Here is a 22,879-nt window from a genome sequence, read left to right on the forward strand (position 1 = left end):
AATTAAATCTGAAATGTAAAGATGATGAGATATCATATGTTTTGTAACAATTTTAAAAATCGAGGAAATGATCACAATAATATGTTGAGTGATGGATTATGTGCAGCTTAACCTCTTAACCATAAATACTTCAGCATAAAAAAAAGAATGGCAGAACATATTTGAATATCTTTAGTGGCTGGCTGTGGAAAGTGGGATTATCCAGTTTTTTATTTCTGTTTTTGTTTTCAGAGAGGGAGATGGGGGAGGGGCAGAGAGAGAGAGGGAGAGAGAATCTTAAGCAGCCTCCATGCCCAGCAGGAGCCTGAAACAGGCTCAATCCTGAGATCATGACCTTAGCCAGAATCAAGTCTCAGACACCTACCCACTGAGCCACTCAGGCAATGCTTCAGTTCTTTATTTCATTTTATTTTTTACTTAATGCATTTTTCTCAGCTTTTTTCCAAGTTTTCTACAGTCAATACATAATTCCTTTTAAAATCACAAAATCTATAGATGTTCTTTTTTTTTTTAAAGATTTTATTTATTTATTCATAAGAGACACAGAGAGAGACAGGAGACAGAGAGAGGCAGAGACACAGGCAGAGGGAGAAGCAGGCTCTGTGCAGGGAGCCCGACATGGGACTCAATCCCAGGTCTTCAGGATCACGCCCTGGGCTGAAGGTGGTGCTTCACCTCTGGGCCACCAGGGCTGCCCCTAGATGTTCTTTTTTAAAAGAAGAAAATAATGTGATTGCTTTCTGAGTATGTTCATTAATGACAAGTGAAAAAGTATTATTAATTATTGTGTGGCTCAAAATGTATGTAATATTTTTATACTAAATGTACCATATCATATTCATTTTAATGTTCTTATTATTTACATTCCTATGTAGTACTTAGGAACATGATTTTTCTCCTGTTTATTAAATACTTGATATGCCCTTCACTGTATCATATGAAAATGTTAAAATTAATAGAACAGCTGATGAGACAAATAATTTCTAATTAATTCAACTATGATTACAGTAACTCAATTTTTTTCCAATGCAATTTTTATAATAGCACAATGGTGTATTATAAATTGGTTAATGTTGATAAGTATTCCATACTAAAATCTACTATAGACTATACACAAACATACACACATATATATGGTCCCCAACTTGTCTACACATGAAGGGAATGACTACTTTTAATAATAGATTTCCATGATAACCTCTATTTTTCTCTGCAAAGTTTTATCCTACCTCAATACAGGTAAAACTGAACAACAGACAGGACAATCAGTATGGTAAAGTGTTTCCAGAACTTAATAATCCCATCAAAAGATTTAGTTCCTTAAATGAGCATGTTTCTATAGGGAGACCAAAGAGCTAAGTACAAGTCCTTGAAATAGATTCTGACTTGTCTCATATGCTCTTGTCAAGTGAAATGGGATGCCAAAAAACAGTCAGGCTGGATTCCCTTGGTTTTCCTGAGGCCCCGTTGACAAAAAGCGAGGCTAGAGGCATAGGAGCATAAAAAAAGTCTGAGATTTTCTTTGACAGCTTAGAAGACCAGACTAGTTATAGAAAACTATGGCATTTCCAGTTTTAAAGAGAGAACAAGACCTCAAAATAACATAGAAAAAGTATAGCTCTAAATAATTATGTGATTTTAGGTCAATTATGTCCACTCTGAACATAAGTTTGCAAAACTGGCTATATATGCCTGAAAAATGTAAAAAGAGAAAGGTCTTTGTTTCCATTACTCTCCTCCTTCCCTAAGGTTTAGGTCAAGGACTGTTCAAACACCACTCACATGAGTCATATAACATCCCAAATAAAGACTGAAAATGAGTTGGTGATGTGTAACTTTTCAAGGTGCTCAGGCAGTTTCTTAAAATGGTTTGCATGTTAATGTGTCATATTGAAGAATGTTACTGTATTTTTAAGATACACTCTTCTGCATTGCTTGAGAAAAACTCTTCTATCATTTCACTTTAATACGTGAATTAAGATATTTTCTTGTGGAATGTGTTCCTGTATACTGATAAACAAAAGGCTCTCATCTTAAAAATATGTCTGTTCAGTTAAAAAGATAAATAGATCCCAATATTCTTCAGGGAGGAAGCCAATTATTAAAACAATGAATTGAAAAAAGAGTATACCTTGAAGTAGGAATAGATAACTACATTTTTAATAAATACTTTTGGTAAAGACATTGCCATGTATTTACAGTCATGCATCAAAACATGCTTACTCATGCAGAATTTATTAAACTGCCTCCTCCAGCTGAAGGAAAACTGTAGGACAGGATTAATTAGCACAGCATGTGTGAAAGCTTTCTTTCTCTGTTCCTTGTCAGTTGCTATGGTTACACTACAGGAAGAGAGCTACACTACCTTTTAAAAAGGATGAAGTTCATGGGTTATTATCAAAACTTCTTATATTAATGTTTAGTTTGAACTGAAAGTCAAAAAGCAAAGTGAAATACTAAATTGATGAATACAGGTTATTTGAACACTACCACTCTGGCTGAGTGTGTGCATATGAAAGGGTGCATGTTCCTACGGGCATCTAAAATGGCTTACATAACAATTCAGAGTACCCCACGTTAACATGTTACTATTTCTAATTAATGAAAAACCCTAGAGGAGAGTAAAACATCCTTTTGTTCAAGCCCTCTTGCCAATTATTCATTCTTACTCAATGAAAGAATTCCTTTACATATCTCTATGAGATATCTATCCAACATCTGCTGCCACCCTGAGCCTGGTTCTACTCTCTGGCAGGAACACAGAATAAATCATGTGACAGTGCTTCCAATATTTGCCCTAAACAGATCAGTTGTTCAGCATCAACCAATGGACACTCTTCAGGCCTTACCAAATAGCTTTCAAAGCTGCAATGGACACTCTTGGCTACTCCCTTTCTTTTAAATTTATTCCTTTGACTTCTCAGACATAGAAGAGTTAACAGGAGTCACTCGGTCCCCTGGGATCATCCCCCATCTGCCTCTTAACTGCTGTTTTGTCTACGGCTATATAGTCAAACCAGTGGTTTCTTACATCAAATGTGTGTACCTAACTTTGGCTAATGCCATGTTTTGATATCATCCATAGGTAATTGCTCACAAGATTTTATCTCTGGCTCAGATTTGTCCATGGGTTTCAGATCTGGAGCTATCCAATTCCTCTCTTGGCAGAGGTATAAAGATGTCCTAGAGCACTCAACATGACTCCAACCACAAGTCCCTACAGCCATCTGCACTGTTAGTATAGGAATTATGCCTTGAGACCAGGAGTACACGTATTTATTCCACTAGTAAACTGTTTCAGGTTCCAAAAACAGTAGAAGTTCTTTTAGCTGTACATAGACATAGTTTAGATTTTATATTCCCTGCATATCTAATTGTTCTTTCAAATTTCAACACATCTCTTGTACACATGGTAAAACTGGCTAGGGACTGAGTAACCCCTAATTCTAGGAAGAAAATTGCTAAACCTAGACTAGGCATTCAAGGATGGTAATTCCCATGTCTCTGCTCAATTCTTTGACCACGGAATTGAGAAATAACTGGCAACAATGACTTGTTTCTTTCTAATTAAGTGGAATAATGGCAAAAGCTAGATGAACTTGCAAAAATCAATGGAAATATGTTATAAAGGAATAGTTTCCATCATTTCCCAGTGGAGGTGCCACTATCTTGTGCTTTCAGTAGTTTTGTTTTAAATTAGAGCAACTCCCACACTTCTCTCTCAACATACCTCATTCCTCAAACTAAACAATCAGAAAATGAGAGTCAAGCTCATAATCACAAAATCAATATTTCTAGGAGAGCAGCTCTTTCCTTCACAACTTGATTCCAAACAGACATGAAATAGTTGGGTAATATTTTACCATCTGGCAGTTAGGCTGGAAAGGGAAAGACTGCTATTCCATGCACCAGTCCATAGAGTAAGGGCAGAGGAAAACTTATATATATATATATATATATATATATATATATATATATATATATATATTTCCTTCCATTCCACAGTCCTGGGAACTGGTCTGAAATTTCTTTTTTTCATATGAATTTTTAATGAAGTCCTGTTCCTCCTAGAGGATTTATATTAATATCTTATGCTGTGCTAAAGCAGTTTGAAAATACCACTGCTCCTAGCATGTATCAATAAACAACCATCACACAAAACAAAATAAAAATAATTTTCTTCTGGTGTTCTGCAGAGTTTTGGCTATAACCTCTTCCCTCTGCACTTGACGTTTTCCTGGGTGACATTCACTCCCATGGCTTCAGTTACTGTCTATATATATATTAATGATCCCAAATAGATATTTCTAGCATCAATCTTCCCCCCAAAACTTTCGATTTCTATTTTTAAAAAGTCCACTTAGAACTTACATGGGTGTCACAAACATTTTTCCTCACCCCCAATTCCCCAACCAATGTTATCTCCTTCAGTGTTCTAGAACTTACCACTAAACATCACCATCCATCTATTCCCCAAAGCCAAAGGGCTTTTATCATTGTAGACTCCTTCCATTTACAAAATTACAAAATTGGACAGATTTTACTTTATAATTTCCCTCTTTACTTCTTCCTTCCTAGGTCTCCCTCATCTCTTGTTGGATTGTTACACTAACCTCAAGTCTGTTGATGGCAAAAAGTTATGAATTTCAAAATACATTCTAGAAAACAAATTACCTACATGTTGAAATTAATTTAATTGGATATTAAAATTTAGGTGGGATGCTCTTTACCATGAAAAATAATAAAAGACTTCAATGTCCAATCTTTCTCTATAAACACTATGAAAGCTGGACATCTTCCAATCCCCTTGCCCATTTTGCCATCATAGGAGCAGGAAATGTGAGTATTTGAGAGGACTTTATACGCTTAATATCACATGGTATTGGTTAAAGTGGAAAAAAAGTTTTGGGATTACAATTATAAAATCCTTTCCTTTCCTTTGATGAAACATCTTTGTTTTCCTTTCTGTCCAGATTTCTATTTGAACAGAAGCTAGTCATTGCAGGATTCCAAAATCCTTTAAGAATGTTTTGATTGGCAATTGTCAGAGTCTTTCAACTGAATAGTAGTACTCTTTGAAAATAAATTCTAATAAGATGAAATTAAGTGCAGAAGACATCTAAACACGTTAAGGCAATATTTTATTCTACTCTGATTTTACTTAGTTATCTTTGAATTTTTAAAGTTACTAAATTATGCCTATTATCTATCCTAAAGGGCACAGACTTTTTTTCTTTCATCTTAAATAACAGAAACGATCATAACATTTTAATACAGACATTCTAAAAAGAAAGAAAATAACACCCTTTTGACCTTGGCCACAGCAACTTCTTGCAAGATACATCTATGAAGGCAAGGGAAACAAAAGCAAAAATGAACTATTGGGACTTAATCAAGATAAGAATTTCTGCACAACAAAAGAAACAGTCAACAAAACTAAAAGACAACCTACAGAATGGGAGAAGAGATTTGCAAATGACATATCAGATAAAGGGCTAGTATCCAAGATCTATAAAGAACTTATTAGGGCAGCCCAGGTGGCTCAGCAGTTTAGGGTGGCTCAGCAGTTTAGCACCGCCTTTTTAGTCCAGGGTGTAATCCTGGAGACCTGGGATCCAGTACCACGTCAGACTCCCTGTGTGGAGCCTGCTTCTCCCTCTGCCTGTGTCTCTGCCTCTCTCTCTCTATCTCTCATGAATGAATAAATAAAATCTTAAAAAAAAAGAACTTATTAAACCCAACAGCAAAGAAACAAACAATCCAATCATGAAATGGGCAAAAGACATGAACAGAAATTTCACCAAAGAAGACATACACATGGCCAACAAGCACATGAGAAAATGCTCCGCATCACTGGCCATCAGGGAAATACAAATCAAAACCACAATGAAATACCACCTCACACCAGTGAGAATGGTGCAAATTAACAAGACATGCTAATTTCCACAACAAATGTTGGAGAGGATGTGGAGAAAGGGGAACCCTCTTGCCCTGTTGGTGGGAATGTGAACTGGTACAGCCACTCTGGAAAACTATGTGGAGGTTCCTCAAAGAGTTAAAAATAGACCTGCCCTACGACCCAGCAATTGTACTGCTGGGGATTTACCCCAAAGATACAGATGTAGTGAAACACTGAGACACCTGCACCCCAATGTTCACAGCAGCGATGTCTACAGTAGCCAAACTGTGGAAGGAGCCTCGGTGTCCATCGAAAGATGAATGGATAAAGAAGATGTGGAAGAAGGAAGAAGAAGAAGAAGGAAGAAGGAAGAAGGAAGAAGAAGAAGAAGAAGAAGAAGAAGAAGAAGAAGAGGAGGAGGAGGAGGTCTATGTATACAATGGAATATTACTCAGCCATTAGAAATGATGAATACTCACCATTTGCTTCGACGTGGATGGAACTGGAAGGTATGCTGAGTGAAGTAAGTCAATCAAAGAAGGACAATCATTATATGGTTTCACTCATACGGGGAATATAAAAAATAGTGAAAGGGAGTATAGGGGAAAGGAGAGAAAATGAGTGGGAAAAATCAGAGGGTAACAAAACATGAGAGACTCCTAACTCTAGAAAACGAACAAGGGGTAGTAGAAGGGGAGGTGGGCAGGGGGATGGGGTGACTGGGTGACGGGCACTGAGGGGGGCACTTGACAGGATGAGCGCTGGGCGTTATACTGTATGTTGGCAAATCAAACTCCAATAAAAAAATACATAAAAAATAATTTGGGGATGTACCTGCCCCATATATACTATAAAAAAAATAAAAAATAAAAGGAAAGAAAATATTCAGGGGTGCCTGAGTGGTTCAGTCAGTTAAGCATCTGCCTTTGGCTCAGGTCATGAACTCAGGGTCCTGGGATGGAGCCCTACACTGGGCTCCCTGCTCAGCAGGGAGTCAGCTTCCCCCTCTCCCTCTGCTCCTAACCCCTGCTCATGTTCTCGATCTCCCTCAAATAGATAAATAGATATATCTTTTTTAAAAAAGAAAATGCTAAAATACTTAAATTTCATATATTGGAAAATTTTATTTTCCATTTTGTATAGAAGTTAAAAACAATATACTTCTCTGGAAATACTGCTTTAAATGAAACTAACAGATGTGATGATGGTAAGACCAATCAGTCAGAAGCCTTTGGTTGAGCACCATATGAGCAATATGCTGTTTGTTGTCAGAGCATTAGCCTGAATATTGGAAGACCTGTGATGTGAAAAAACTAAATACCTGAGAGTGGTTCTGACACTAACTAGTTAGTTGTGTCTCCTTGATAAAGTCATGGAAATAAGCTCACTATGTGAAATGAAGGTGCTAATGTCAGATTCCTCAAGCACATGTCTTTGTAAATAAATTTTGCTGGAATACAGTAATACCCATTCATTCACACATTGTCTACTGCTGTTTTTGTGCTCAACAGCAGGGCTGAATAGTTGGCAGAGACTGGGGCCAACAGTTTACATTTAGTATCTGCCCTTTAAGAAAAAGTTTGCTGACTCATGGGTCAGACTAAGGAAATTTTGGGTCCATCCAAGTACCAAATCTCAGTGATCCTAAGAAAATATCACTAAGCACCTTGTTCATTTAATGTGTGAAGAAAATATAAGCTAAAGTTCTTAAAAAGGCCTTTAAGTAAATAATTCCACCTCAATGATCTGCATTCACAGAGAATGAAAAATCATTTTCAGTAGAGTGCAACATCACTTTCACAGTTCACTGGCTTACTTTTCATTTTCTAGTTTCTGCTTCTCATTTAACAGGATCTATAGTTATTATTCCAATGCTAGATGACAACACAATATAGAAAACGAATTTCATAATCTAAGTTGGCAATTTTGTTGAATTTCCACATTTATGCTGATTTTCCCAATTTTTATTTTATTTTTTAAAGATTATCTATTTGCTAAAGAGAGCATGCGTGCATGCACACGCACATGATGGGAGAGAGACAGAGAGGTAAAGGGAGAGAGAGTCCCAAGCAGACCCCAATGTGGGCTCAATTTCAACTCTAGATCATGACCTGAGTCGCCCAGATGCCCCTTTTCCCCAATTTTTAACTATCAGAGGTAAAACATATTAAATTCATCATAAGAATGTCAGTCTCAAATCAAGACATATTACTCAGAGCTTTCAGGCCATTTGGGTTATAAATATGTATCAATATACACCCAAAATATTCTAAGAGTATGCATCAGTATGTGTTAAAGATAGATTATTGAATAATCACAACCATAATTTAGGTCAAATTACATAAAAATAATTATGATTTTATGCCAGAGGTATCCTTTGCATTTAATAGGAAAGAGGCTAATGTATAAAGATGATACCATATATACATAACATTTGAAATGACAACATATGATCTCATTAACTTTTGAGCTTTTCTTTTTTCTTTTTTTTTTTTTTTTAACTTTTGAGCTTTTAAGGGAAATAAGAAATTAGAGTGTTCCTCTGGAAGGCTTATGAAACAATCATTCCCATTTCCTTCCTAAACCACTTAAAATGTTTTTAAAAGTCAGGGGTGAGGGTAATGCAGTATTTTTACCTGGTCTTACTGTAAGTAATACTAAAATATGAAAAAACAGTGAATATGCTAGTGCAAACCTGATGAGAATTTAATGGGCAGTTGTAATCTGTTAGATTTTTAGACATACAGTATCATTTAGTCATTATGACAACCTAGAAGGTAGTATGATTATTAGTATCCTAATTTAACAGAAAGGAAATTAATTTACCCCAGGTCACACAGTATAAGTGGCCATGCCAGGATGAATGTAGGCAGTGCCATCACATCCCCAGGAAGATTGGGAATCTGGGAACAAATGTGTTCCTGGGCTCCATCTAGATGGAGTGGCATAGACTGAGTGACTCCCAAGTCTGGAGTGATGGCAAGTCAGTCTGGTGGGAGAAGGAGAGCAATGGGGTGAGGACAGGGAAGAGAGGTGAGGAGAAAATACAAACTGGAGGGCATTCCAAAAATATGAGTAAATGAGAGAAAATGATTGATGTTGTGTAGAGAGCCTCACAGAACAATCACACAATGGGTCCTCAAGGAAAAGAGAAATTTGGTAAGGAAATACTTTGGAGAAATGCTCAGAAACCCTCACTTAAGGTCTAATTGCTGGAATGAGAATAGCTCTCATCTGCCACTTTGTTTTAAAGTGGAAAGTGGCAGAAAGCAGTAGCCCCAGAAATGGAGCAGTTAGCCAGAGACTGTGATAACTTAGAGAGGAACAGCTAAACATTAAAAAAAAAAAAAAAAGAGAGAGTAGGTATGAGGAGGGAGCCTTGCTCCTTTTTTTTTTTTTTTTCCAGAAATCTCAAATTAAAGCTTATCTGTAGGACATGTAATGACTCAAGAAAAAGCTCTTCTGAGGTGCCTTTACTGATGTGAACTTTTTCAAAAGATCTTATTTATGAGATGCCTGGGTGGCTCAGCAGTTGAGTGCCTGCCTTCAGCCCAGGGCATGATCCTGGACTCCCAGGATCAAATCCCACATCTGGCTCCTGCATGGAGCCTGCTTCTCCCTCTGCCTATGTCTCTGCCTCTCTGTGTGTCTCTCATGAATAAATAAAATCTTAAAAAAAAAAGAGAGAAAGATTTTATTCATTCATTCATTCATTTATGGTGGGGGGGAGGTGGGCAGAGAGAGAGGGACAAGCTTAGGGTGAGCTGGACACAAGGCTTTTAGTCCCATGTCCCAAGATCATGACCTGAGCCAAAATCAAGAGGTGGGATGCTTAACCAACTGAGCCACCCACATGCCCCTTGATGTGAATTTTTTAAATGAGAGGCTTTTATGTGTTTACAACAATAAATGCCCAAATGAATCAGTTCAAATTAATGAGGTAATTATTGAGTCAATTCAAGGCAAAAAAAAGGTTTGGGTCATACTGAATATGTTTTTTGATTTTACGGTTGTTACCCAATTTTTCTTTTCTTTATTTTTTTTAAATACCCAGTTTTTCTTTTTCCTTATCACACTATTTGAGCGGAGGTCAAGTTATATTTTGGGGTCTCCACACTGTACCCAATACAGGATTAAAGACATAATTAGAAGAAAATGTCTACTAAAAGTATTGAAGATGTTTACTTTACTTTGATGATTTTAAAACATGTTTTGTGATACCCAGTGATAATCTTCGCTGTCGTGTAACTGGAGTTGGGTGCATTAATATAGTAACTAAATAAACTTCAAATCTCCAAAAGAAAGCATATGGAGCATTTGGGGAACATTTTCAAAAATACATTAATTCCATGAAATAAATATGTATCACAATCACTGCAGAGATGAGTCACAGTGCTTTTGTGCTGGAAAGGATCTAAGACAGCCTGTACCTCCTATGATATTATCATTTCTTATGAGAAGGAAGTTGAGGTTCGCAGTTCTGTCTATCCTGCCTCCATCGCATCAAATTCATCCCCTTCCTGTCCTCACTGCGACTGACAGATGCTTTAGTTCCTCAAATTACCCTCCTGAGCCTTGAATCTTTGAAAGAGCTCCTAACTGGTCACCCAGCCAACACGTTTGTCTTTCCTATTCCTTTTCCATAGTTTGAGGAAGAGACAGTTTCACGCAGTGTGCATAAGAGCTTCCTCTGTGTGGTCAGGTGAGACTACCACTCACAGGCTGTGTGATTTGGGGCAAGTGGGTTAACCTAGCTGAGTTTTAGTTGCTTCTTCTGTGAAGTGTATGCAATAACTCTGCTGGATATTCTCCACTGACCTCTTCTAATGCGTTCTTGACTCTCTCCCTCACCCCCACCTTCTGAGCTTCCCAGAGGCTGACTTAATGGAAGTGTAATCACAGAGTCCTTGGCCCCTTGATCTGAAGTTCTAGGCTTGACCACTGGGAGGCACGCTGCCCAAAGATCAGAGGATCAGAGGGAAGGAAAACAGAAACTGAAGTAGTTTTTGCACCCCCTCCTGACCCCCATTCCTTCTCAGCTGGACAGGTAAATGGCAGGGGCTAAGTCCTCCCTTGAAAAGCTACAGCTCTCCTTTCTCCTTTATTCCCTTTCACTATTTTTTAGCTCTTGCTCAGTGGATTCCAGAATCACTTTCTCTCTTAATCCCTCAGGGTGACTGGGGTAAAGGCTCCCCTCTATTGCTAGCCAGGAGAGGCTTCACATCTTCAACCCTGCCCATGGTCTCACAAACAATTCCTGCACCAAATTCTCCTCCATCACGCCATTCGACTGCCCTTTGTTCTCCTCTCAGACCCCGATGCAATGATCACAGCTGACTCAGGGTGTTTGCGGGAAGTAAACGAGAAATGCACGGAAAATGCTTCATAGTGCAGTTGGCCCATACAACAACACTCACAACACACTGGCTGCCATCATTAACCAAAACACTATCTGATCCGGTCACTTCTCTGCTAAAGAGCTAAATGGAGTCTCTGGAATGTATCCTGAAAGGCCCAAATCCAAAGAATTCCACAGCTATTCCTCCAGCCTTGTTTCTTCCCATTTCTTCCTTTTTATGTTCTAGGCAAATTACTGGCAATTATCTGCTCTCACATGAGTTGCTTTGCACAACACAGTCTCACATCTTGGAATGCCTAACTCAACTGATGAACTCCTACACGGCCTTTAAAACTATACTCTGGCCAAGTCCTCCAGTGGCTTCCCTGACCTGCCCTCCCCTCCCTTATCCAGGTAATGAGACTTCCTCTTCTCTGACTGAGCCCGGAGCTTGCATGGGCTTCCCAAGTCATTCACTCACACATCAGCCCCCATCTACCCCACACCAGACTGCAGCTTCCCCGAAAGTAGGACCATGGTTCATTTGCTTTTCTATCTCCAGCTCCTGGAATGGTGTCTGCCCACAGTGAGTCTATTGTTGGACTGACATTTATGGTGAGAACAGCCGCCAATCCACCACCCCTGAGACAGTGTTCCTATAGCAGGTGGCGTGTGTATATCATCCTGACCAACAGGGAAAATGAGCCAACCCACCTGATCCAGAGGACCACTCCTTTTACCTATTTTGTATCTTGGGATTTTTTTCTTGTCAGATCTCAACAGATCTATCCCTGGATTTTAAAATGTTTAAAAACTCAATGTGAGTAAAAGTGAATCATATAAATGCCCCTGATCCTTTGTTGTTGTTATTAAGAAGCCCAAATCACACATAATATTCCTTAATTCCTTTATACTGCTCACATATATATTAAATACAAATATGAAGAGATATAAAGCTATTAACATATAAGCTGCTGGTTCTTTTTTTTTATTTTTTTAGATTTATTTATTTATTCATAGAGATGCAGAGGGAGAGAGAGAGAGGCAGAGACACAGGCAGAGGGAGAAGCGGGCTTCATGCAGGGAGCCCGACGTGGGACTCAATCCCGGGACTCCAGGATCACGCCCTGGGCTGCAGGCGGCGCTAAACCACTGCGCCACCGGGGCTGCCCTGCTGGTTCTTAATGTAAGTGATGTATACACTTTTCTAATAAATTCCATGACTTCTCAAACTAGCTGTTTAAAATTTACTTAAATAACACCTCAAGAATTAATCAAATTCTCCTCTAAATTTTTAAATCACAAGTCTCCCTTCATTCAGCTCACTTGGCAGGAAATATATAAAACCATTGTACTCAACTTTTTATTTCTATGTTTATGTCTCCATCTATATTATAATATGGAGAGCTTATAAGCTCTCTATGAACAAGATTCATTTCTTATGACTGCCCCATTTCTTACCACCACTCTCCACCCTTTCTGCATCTTAACATAACACCAAGTCTTCTGTAAAACACACTACCTGAAACAAGATGAAGTCTGCTTAAAGCACAGTTGGACAGGAAATCAATTTGCTTCAGCTTACTAGGATCCCAGACTATGAAACGGAGGACTCAGATGTGTGAAACCAGCTTAGATCCCAACTACACTACCAGGTTTCTTGGATTCTACATAGCACCCTCGCTGCCTCTCAGAGTTAATTTAAGCAGAGAAAGAGGTGTGCCCAGACCTGAGAGATTTTTTTTTTAAAACAAAACAAAAAATCTTGATGAGCAAAAGTACAAAAACATTCATTTCAAAGCTTCCAGCTGCTCAGTTTTACTAAAGGAAGAGACCTGAATTTATCTTTGAGGCTGACTGTTCCATTAATCTCAGAAAACCAACTTAATGGCAATTTCTGTTATATAAATGTAAGGCAAGTCCCTACCCACTGTTCTGGGGCAAGCTGTGAAATTAACCTGCATCCTGAGGTTTCAAACAGAGCAAAGGGTTTAATGTAAACCCTGTGCATGTTTTGGCAAAGCTAAATGGATTTCTGAGGCTCTGTGATTTCTTTGAGGAACATGTTTGCTGCTTCAAGGAACACAGAGATAACACAACAGTGCTCCTCCTTGTTCTCAATTAGAACTTTTCAGAACCCAGAGGACTAAAGAAAGGGGATGTGATGAGAGCTATTCCTCACCCTAAAAAGGACAAAACCAATAAAGACCAACTTATGGTAATATTTAAGTCTAAATCCCATCATGCATACTGATTTTGGACTGATGGTTATGATTTGGTATAAATATTAAGTGCAATGATGTTTATTGGGGCTACAGGCCTGAATGGTCAATCCTATGGCTAGGAGGTGGAAGGTGGTCCCCAAGTTCTGAAATTAGATCTGCAGGGGCCTCAGATTCTCACAAGGAACTTTAGGATCTGATTTCTAGGTAGATCACTGGGTACACTCACCTTGGGGAGACAGCAGCCAGTCTTAGGCAGACAGAGATGAGGAGGAGATATACAGAGAGGAGACTCTTTTCCCCTCACAATGAGCAGGGACCTCTAGTTTCTGAGTGGGGAACTCCGAATAGAAGCAAGCAATAATCCTGAACGGCCCTGTCCTGCCCTTTCCTCAAATGTTCGACCTTCATAAAATCTTCTTGGCTGCATTGTAGTAGAGAAAGGGAAGGGTCTGCTTTGCCCTTGGGCAGATGGCAAAAAAGGCCACAATGGTCATGGTAGCACAAAACACCAGGGAGGAGCCAGCCATGATTTGAGGCCATCCATCATTAGAGGCACCATCATTAGATGGTGGCATCAAGAGGAAGAGCAGAGTAAAGGAACCGAAGTGCCTGTTTCTGATATAAGCATGCAGGCAAATAACTGGGACCTATACTGAAAAGCAATGATGCCACGTGGGCATCACTATAAGGAGACCAAACCATAAAGAAATCTAGGAGGAGTATTCTTCTAGGCAGAGGGCACCAAAAGTGAGGCGGGAACAGGCCTGGTTATCACAGGTATGGTGAGGAAGCTGGTGAGGCAGAGAGCCCAGCATGTGCTCTCTGTGCCCTCCCATATGTCCTTCCATTGCCACTTCCCACCTCGAATTCCAACCCACCTCCACATTCTTCCCTAAATCCTGAGGTCAGAAGGCATTCCTCCCTCCCTGCCATGATTTGTCACCTGGTACTTTACATTTGAGCACCACAGTCACTGGAGAATGACACTAACGTATTTAAGGCAGAGGCAGTGTCTGGTTCATGAAATGTCCCCAGGCCCAGGACAGGGCCTAGAATGTGTATTGTGTTCACTGAATTGACTGGTTGAACTAAACTTGGAAGTAACTGGGTGTGTTTCACAAATTTCAGAGTGATCAAGGGCACCTTTTATTCTGGGTGTTTATCCTGTATTTATACACACAAAGACTTGTGTACATGGATATTCACTGTGACACTGTTTCTAGCAAAAGACTACACATCACCTCAAATTCCAGAAGAAAAGTAGCTAAATAAATTATGACACAGCTGATAAACTGCAGCCAATGAGGTCAGTAAATCTATGTGTCCTAATATGGAGCCAACTATAATACATTGTTAAGAGAAAAGGCAAAATAAAGAACAATGGGTATGCTATGTACTATTTGTACTTTTAAAAAAAAAGTGCTTATATATACATATTCTATCTCTGAAAAGAAACATAAGAAACAAGTAAAGGCAACTGCCTATGCGGAAAGAAGTAAGAAATCAGGAGTGAGAAGAAAGCTTAATTTTTACTCTACTCCCCTTTTATTCTCCGAAATATCTCGAAATATCTATTACTGTGTGCACATGTTATGTGTCGAAGGAAAAAAAAGGACTTTTTTTTTTTTTTTAATTTTTTATTTATTTATGATAGTCACGGAGAGAGAGAGAGAGAGGCAGAGAGAGAGGCAGAGGGAGAAGCAGGCTCCATGCACCAGGAGCCCGATGTGGGATTCGATCCCGGGTCTCCAGGATCACGCCCTGGGCCAAAGGCAGGCGCCAAACCGCTGCGCCACCCAGGGATCCCCAGGACTTGTTTTTAGAAGAAAGAAAAAGGGTCAAATAAGTCCTCACCCAGCCACATGTAGTCCTAGCACCTCCTTCCCCCTTGAGGCACCCTCAGATTCTAGGGTATTTCTTTATACTTCATGAGTCCTGAAGTAGTGACCAGATGTAAATGATAGGCTTTCCTGGTGTGGCAGGGAAACTGATGGCTGGCAGCAATGAGCTAATGACTGGGTAGAATGAGCTAAAATAAACTATTAGTTAAATATTCTCACCAGTATAAGCGAGTTGTCTTCTAAAGCACAGGCTTGTCGTGTAATAGCCAGTTTAGCTACAGAGACCAAGATAAACTTGTATGAGCAATCTGAATCATCAGGCAATTCTGATGTTTAAAAAAAAAAAAAAAAAACCACATACACAGACACACAACTTCCTTGAAGGGAAATCTGCTTGCAAGTATGATACTTAAAGTAGATTTCTCTAAGATGAAAGTGTCAAAACTGCCCGAAGCAGCTAGGATTTAATATTTTCTTTTCTTTTTTTTACAATTCATTCAATGAAATTTTTATTTCTACATTTAATGTAACCACATGAAGGCATGTTGCTCTAAACAACCAGAAATAATGGATGTAAGAATATAGGTAGGTAGATTTTTGAGAAGTGCAAACTCAGAATCAGCAACATGACAATTTATCCTTATTTGTCAGCAAACATTACACATGCTAAGTTTGAGAGGACCAAGAATATTCCCAGAAGACTGCCATGGCTTTAGAAGAACTGTCAGCAATAAAATATAAACTCTTCTTATGCCAGACTAGAGAAGTGTCTTCTCCTTTAGGGATTAAAGACAGAAACCTGACATCTGAAGTACATGTCCTTTTTAGAATCTGAGATATATACTTTAAATATATTCCCTTCCTATCAGTCCAAATAACTTGTTCTTCCAGGCATTTATTCTCACCAATAAAGCTTTATTTGGAAGCATAGCTGAAGACATTTTAAGTTTAGAAATTATCTTTAAACCAAATTTGAGCTCTAGAATCATAAGGTGCTGTCTAGTTCGCTATCCTTTGTTTTTAATTGATCTGTTTCTTTCATTAAATATTTCTTAATGGAGCAAAAAGAGAAACTACTTGAACTATACATCCGGTAGTTAAGTAAAATTTAGTACATGTGGGTGGATTAATGTTTGAAATTGTGATTGTATATTAAAATCCAAGAGTACAAAAACATACCTCTAAATTGTTGGGCACTAAATTACTCTAAATCTATTACAAGGCATTAAAACACTACACTGCATCAAATGTCAACAAATGTAGTACATATTTCTAAAAATATATTTCGAGGGAAATAATTGTCAAAATAAAATACCCACAGATTTTTTTAAAAAGATATCCTTTACACTATCAATCATTTTCTGTAACAGTTTTTTGTCTTAAAAAAATGACAACTTTAAAGAGAAATAATTCGATTAAAAAATGGGTAGAGGACCTGAATAGACATTTCTCAAAAGAAGACATAGAAATGGCCAATAGACACATGAAAAGAGGCTCAACAACACCCATCATCAGGGAAGTGTAAGTCAAAACCACAATGAGATATCACCACACACCTGTCGGAACGTCTAGAATCAAAAACACAAGAAATAACAGATGCTAGTGAGGATGTGGAGAAAAGGGAACCCTTGTGCACTGTTGGTGGGAATGCAAACAGTGCAGCCACTGTGCAAAACAGTATGGAGGTTCCTCCAAAAATTGAAAATATAATTACCATATGATCCAGTAATTCCACTACTGGGTATTTACCAAAGAAAATAAAAACTGTAATTCAAAAAGATATATGCACCCCTATGTTTATTATAGAATTACTTATAATAACCAAGATATGGAAGCAACCCAAGTGTCTATACATAGATGACTGAACAAGGAATTGGTGGTATATAAAATGAATTTCATAAAAAAATGAAATCTTGCCACTTGAAACAATATGAATGGACCTGGATGGTATAATGCTAAGTGAGGTAAGTCAGTCAGAGAAAGACAAATACCATATGATTTATTCTTATGTAGAATTTAAGAAATAAAACAAATAAGCAACAAGCAAAGAAAAGAGACAAGCAAAAAAGCCCAGACTCTTAAATATAGAGAATTGGTGGTTATCAAAGGGGAGGTGTGTGGATGGGGTGAATGAGTGAAACAGATAAAGGAGATTAAGAGCACAATTATCTTGATAAGCATAGAGAAATGTACAAAATTGCAAAAAAAAACCCAAAAATACAGACTTTCGGAAAGCACTAAATTCTTCACTGTCCTTTCTCCTTAATACCTAAGTTATAGTCAATGGGATGATTACACTGAGAAAAGTAATAAAATCTCCATTCCAGATTAAGCTGGCAGTCATAATAATTCTGTATTTGTTGAGTTTTTAAATGTTTTTTTTTTCATGGGCAAAGCAGAAGTTGACTCTGAAATTAGCAAAGGTATTTTTAAGGAAATGGCCACAAATTGTATAAACACCTGATAGAAAATAGAGTAGACTTATTTTGGAGAAGAGTTTTTAAAGGATATTTAAAAATATTAAAATCTTGGACTTAAAGCTTAAAGATCATTAAATCTTGTCTTAATTTTTAATATACAGATAATAAAACTGCCTATTTAAAGTGACTAGTCCAAGGTCCAACAGCTAGTTCATGAAAATGTTAGAACAAATGCTTGGACTTCTCTCTCCTACCGTGTTCCTTTTATTAAATAAGCCTGCCATGTTGCTGTTGTCTCCACCCATGGAAAGGGCTTCCTCAGCAGACAGGTGTTCCCTAGTTTCTCACCCCTAGTCTTTGCTGTGAACCTTGGCTGTTGCCACTGTTCTCCCCCAAAAGATTAGGAAAGTGGACCAAGGCCTACTGTCACAGATTGGGCCATCTGTCAGTGGGCTCTGGATGACAAACTGTAAGTTGCAGGCACCTGGCTCTGCACCCTGCCTCTGTCTCAGGGGCCTATCTGTGCAGGATCTGGGCCTGGCCCAGGTCCTGCCCAACTGGCAGCAGGTTCTAGCTGATAGGAGGCCAGCAAAAATGAGTGCAGAAACTCGCCTGTGCTGCAGTCCCAAGGCACAAGTGTCTGAAGGTGGAATTTAGAGACTCAAAATAGAGGCAAGTGCTAGATGGAAACAAGTCAGCCGAGAATAGCCTGGAGGCTAAATATGAAGAAAGCAAGTAGACCATCAGATCAGCGGCTGCTTCGAGGCCACTTTGGAAAGAGGCTGGGAATAAATAAATAATAAAAAATATAACCAAATAGTTGCCATCTGCTGCTGTTGCCACTACCTAATTGATATTTAATCTCCTCTCTGGCTTTGCTACTCCATGTCCACCAATATCTTTGCCCATGGCTAAAAGTAAAATCTCTCCTTGTCATGTTATTGTAGAGGGACTGTAAATATTACCATTACGGAAATCTACCTACCATTACTTATGCTGTACTCTGTCCCTGTCCTTGACTCAGAAACCTCATGAAATCCTATTCATCCTTGGAAAAGACCTCTTGAGGCTGTCTCCTCTAACTCTCCCAAGCAAAATATATAGCACCCTTTCCTGGGCTCCTGTTATGTACAGAGAAGTCATCTGTTGAAAAAATAGTGTACTTAGTGGCATAACTTGTCTAATTTCTCAGTAAGCTGCTTAAGAACAGCCTACAGACTTACTACCTTCTCAACTTTCCATTTTGCTATCTGGAAAAGGAGGCTCATGTGAAGATTATACAAGATATAACAGGCAGAGTGCTCACCCCAGCATCTGACACAAGTACCAGTCAGTCAATGAAGGCTTACTTCTCTTCACTATTTGTCAGCAGCAGCATCATTACCAATATCCTTTATACATCTCTACACCCTAGCATAAGGCTTTACATGCTCAGTTAACTGCCACTTCTTTTGGAAAGTCCTATCACACACTGTAATTATCCTGAGATAACTGGATAGCAGCTGGCAGGTTCCTCTGACACTCCTGCCTCCTGATATTCATTCTTTTGCAGAACCCCCTCCTTGCCCTGTTGAGTATAGATGGGACCTATTACTTGTTTCTAAAAAAACAGAACGTGGCAAAGACTGTAACTTTTGTCTTGCTGCTGACTCACTTTATTGCCTTCTTGGTTTGAATATTTTGATGCAGCAAGCAGCCATGTTGGAGAGGTCCATGTGGCAGGCACCTGAGAGTGGCCTCTGGCCAACATCCAGCATGGAGGTGGGGCCCTGTGTCCAATATATATATATATATATATTGTTGAATGGCAATTTATAACTAATATACCGATATTTTCCCAAAGTATATTCCAGAGTTAAAAACATGTTCTTAGCCAAATAAATATGAGAGCTGTGACACCAGATTTTATGTTAACTACAGGAAGGTCAAGGGCCTTTAATCACTAGCCATATTAGTTAACATATTATGTTGCAAATTCACTAGGTGAAGGCAACAGAGGAAGACATACACATGAAGTTCACCCTAAACTGCCTTGACCAAGGAGAATTTTTTTATTTTAAAAATTATTTTTGACGGATATAGGGCCACAGTTTTAGAAATGCCTTTTCAGATTTATGGAAGCAGTAAAAGAAACAGCAATCAAAACTGGCTCTGAATACCTCTGTAAGAAGAAGGCAGGATAAGTGTGTAAAGGGGACAAGAGCCATCTAACTAACTGGGGGGAAATGACTGGCTCCTGCTAAAAATAATACAAAGATGAAAAAAAATTCACTTCCAACATTTCTTTTTTTTTTTAATTTTTTTATTTATTCATGATAGGCACACAGTGAGAGAGAGAGAGGCAGAGACACAGGCAGAGGGAGAAGCAGGCTCCATGCACCGGGAGCCTGACGTGGGATTCGATCCCGGATCTCTGGGACCGCGCCTTGGGCCAAAGGCAGGCGCCAAACCGCTGCGCCACCCAGGGATCCCCACTTCCAACATTTCTATAGTGATTCTCTCTTTAGATATGCCAAGCATGATATTTTTATGGGCAAAATAAACTACATACTTGTATTTCTCAACAAAACAATTTATGGCTACAAAGAAGACAAAACAATAGTTCTCATTCTTTCTCCTCCATCACTGCAATGATATATATCATCTATCACCAGCATTGACAGTGACTATGGTTGAGCTGGAGGTGGCATGGGCAGCTTGGAGAAAGGAAGGTAAAGGGAGAGTAAAGTCTAATAATGAGCACTTTGGTGTCACATGTCATATGAAAAAGGGTTTTGAGTTTTGTTTTTTAATGTTTTCCTGATTCCCAGAAATTTTATCTATGGCAATGAAAGGGCAAGTTGGCATGTACTACAATGTTTGACTACCTTCAATGCTTGAGCTTTCAATGTACAGATAGCTCCTTAGAGCTGGAGGGTAAAAATACTGTTTATTTTGGCATTCACTTAGTGATTCAAAGACAATTTCAAATTTGCATCCAAATTTCTCTACTTTTGGGATCCCTGGGTGGCTCAGCGGTTTGGCACCTGCCTTCGGTCCAGGGCGTCTTCCTGGAGTCCTGGGATCAAGTCCCACATCTGGCTCCCTGTGGGGAGCCTGCTTCTCCCTCTGCCTGTGTCTCTGCCTCTCTCTCTCTCTCTCTCTCTCTGTCTCTCTCTTTCTCATCTCCCTCTCTCTGTGTCTCTTATGAATAAGTAAAATCTTTAAAAAAAAATTTCTCTACTTTTTGGAGGGAGATCAAAAGAGCTCACTTATATCTATCCCCACTGACAAAGTGTTGGGTAGCAAAACATATTTATCTATAATTTTCATATTTAAAAGATCATGGATCAATAAAAATCAGAACTACTTGGACATTCTTCATGTTGTTATTTAAAAGATATAGGGTAGCCCTGGCGGCGCAGCGGTTTAGTGCCACCTGTAGCCCGGGGTGTGATCCTGGAGACCCAGGATCGAGTCCCGCGTCGGGCTCCCTGCATGGAGCCTGCTTCTCTCTCTGCCTGTGTCTCTGCCTCTCTTTCGCTCTCTCTGAATAAATAAATAAATAAATCTTTAAAAATAAATGAATAAATAAATGAATGAATAAATAAATAAATAAATGAATAAATAAATGAATGAATAAAAGATATAAAAGAAGTCATATGATCTTCCAGGATGATTTCAGGATGAATTATTTTCAAGCCTACAGACTCAACAGAAATGCCAGTGTTAAAATGTCAATCAATGGGACGCCCATGCTGAGCTAATATTATAAGCTCAAACAACATTCTCATATTAAAAAGGGGGTAATGAGACCTGTAGTGTCCCCTTCACATGGTTATGAGGGTAACACAAAATAAGAACTATGAAATCACTTCATGAACTATAAAAGGCTGGTTTTATTATTATTACAAGTGAGAGAGGTTTGAATGTTTCCTAAAAGCAATCTAATGTCAAGTGCTTCCGATAAAATGTTTCAATGATTCAACTACTACAATGTTTCCAATGTTAAATTCAATATTCAAAAATGAAAATGCTTCCAGCCACTGGAGTCTAGAATGACTTCTACATCTTGTACGAGGCAAAATGCTTGTCTTTTGCTTCAACACTGTATATCAATAGATGGCCCATATTCAAAGCAGATCATAGACCCGTCACTGACAAAGATGGTAAAATAAGCAATTCTTAAAATTTTAAAAGTGACTAAGTTTGCTGTCATAGCCAATGCTGACAAAAGGTAAGGTACTGAATGTAGGTTACTGATATTTTTATTAAAATGAAGGATACACCCTACAAACTGCTTGGCTTATGAATTTGCTAAGGAATCTCCCGTAATCTTAAATAATTTGTTTTGACAATCTATGAATACCCTTTCTCAAAGATGACAAGCATGTTCCTTAATTTATGCCTATTTCTAACTGTGTAGTACTTTTCCTCTTGAGATTTTACAGACTGGTCAAATGAACTTTGACATCAAATTTCATTAAAAAAAAAAAATGGCCACAAGTCTTAGAAAACAAGCTATAACGGACCTACATTGTTTTCTCATAAAGTCTGTGTTGCAAAGCATCAAATCTCTGAAGACCCTTAAAAATCAATATGCCATTTTTCATTTATATTTCTGCATTACCTAACAATGTAAAAGTAATTCCTGCAGCAAATTGACTCCTAAGAGACTACAACTGATGCTGCACATAAGTGGTGTTCATTCTTATAGTGTTCAAGGATTTACTCATTTCTTTATTACAGTGTGCACTAAGGTATAATTATATTTTTCATTAGGGCTGATTTTTCTCACGGTTCACAAAACTTTCTTATCTCTCTCCTACTGAAACATTTGGCAGAAACACTCAGTTGTTTATGAGGAAAAAATGTATACCAGCAGATTCTTGGTTAATTAACAAAAAGTTTGATTCATAAAAGAACTAACATGTATAATTTTATTCTCAAAGAATGACACTAATGATTACAAATCTATCGTAAAAAGTTCTGTCACAAGAATTAGTCCCTTCTATTAAATTATCCTAGTCCCAGAGCAGCCCAGGTGGCTCAGTGGTTTAGTGCTGCCTTCAGTCCAGGGCGTGATCCTGGAGACCTGGGATCGAGTCCCACATTGAGCTCCCTGCATGGCGCCTACTTCTGCCTCTACCTGTGTCTCTTCCTCTCTCTCTGTCTCT

The 22,879-nt window shown here is 38.5% G+C and overlaps 1 protein-coding gene across 10 annotated transcripts in view; it reads right to left on the bottom strand.

Moving 5' to 3' along the window:
• CDK14 (cyclin dependent kinase 14) overlaps positions 1-22,879 on the bottom strand; it is a 721,053-nt gene that overhangs the window by 232,582 nt on the left and 465,592 nt on the right. The window lies entirely within an intron of this gene.

This window comes from Canis aureus, chromosome 18, assembly GCF_053574225.1.
Source record: "Canis aureus isolate CA01 chromosome 18, VMU_Caureus_v.1.0, whole genome shotgun sequence".
NCBI classification, from domain to species: domain Eukaryota; kingdom Metazoa; phylum Chordata; class Mammalia; order Carnivora; family Canidae; genus Canis; species Canis aureus.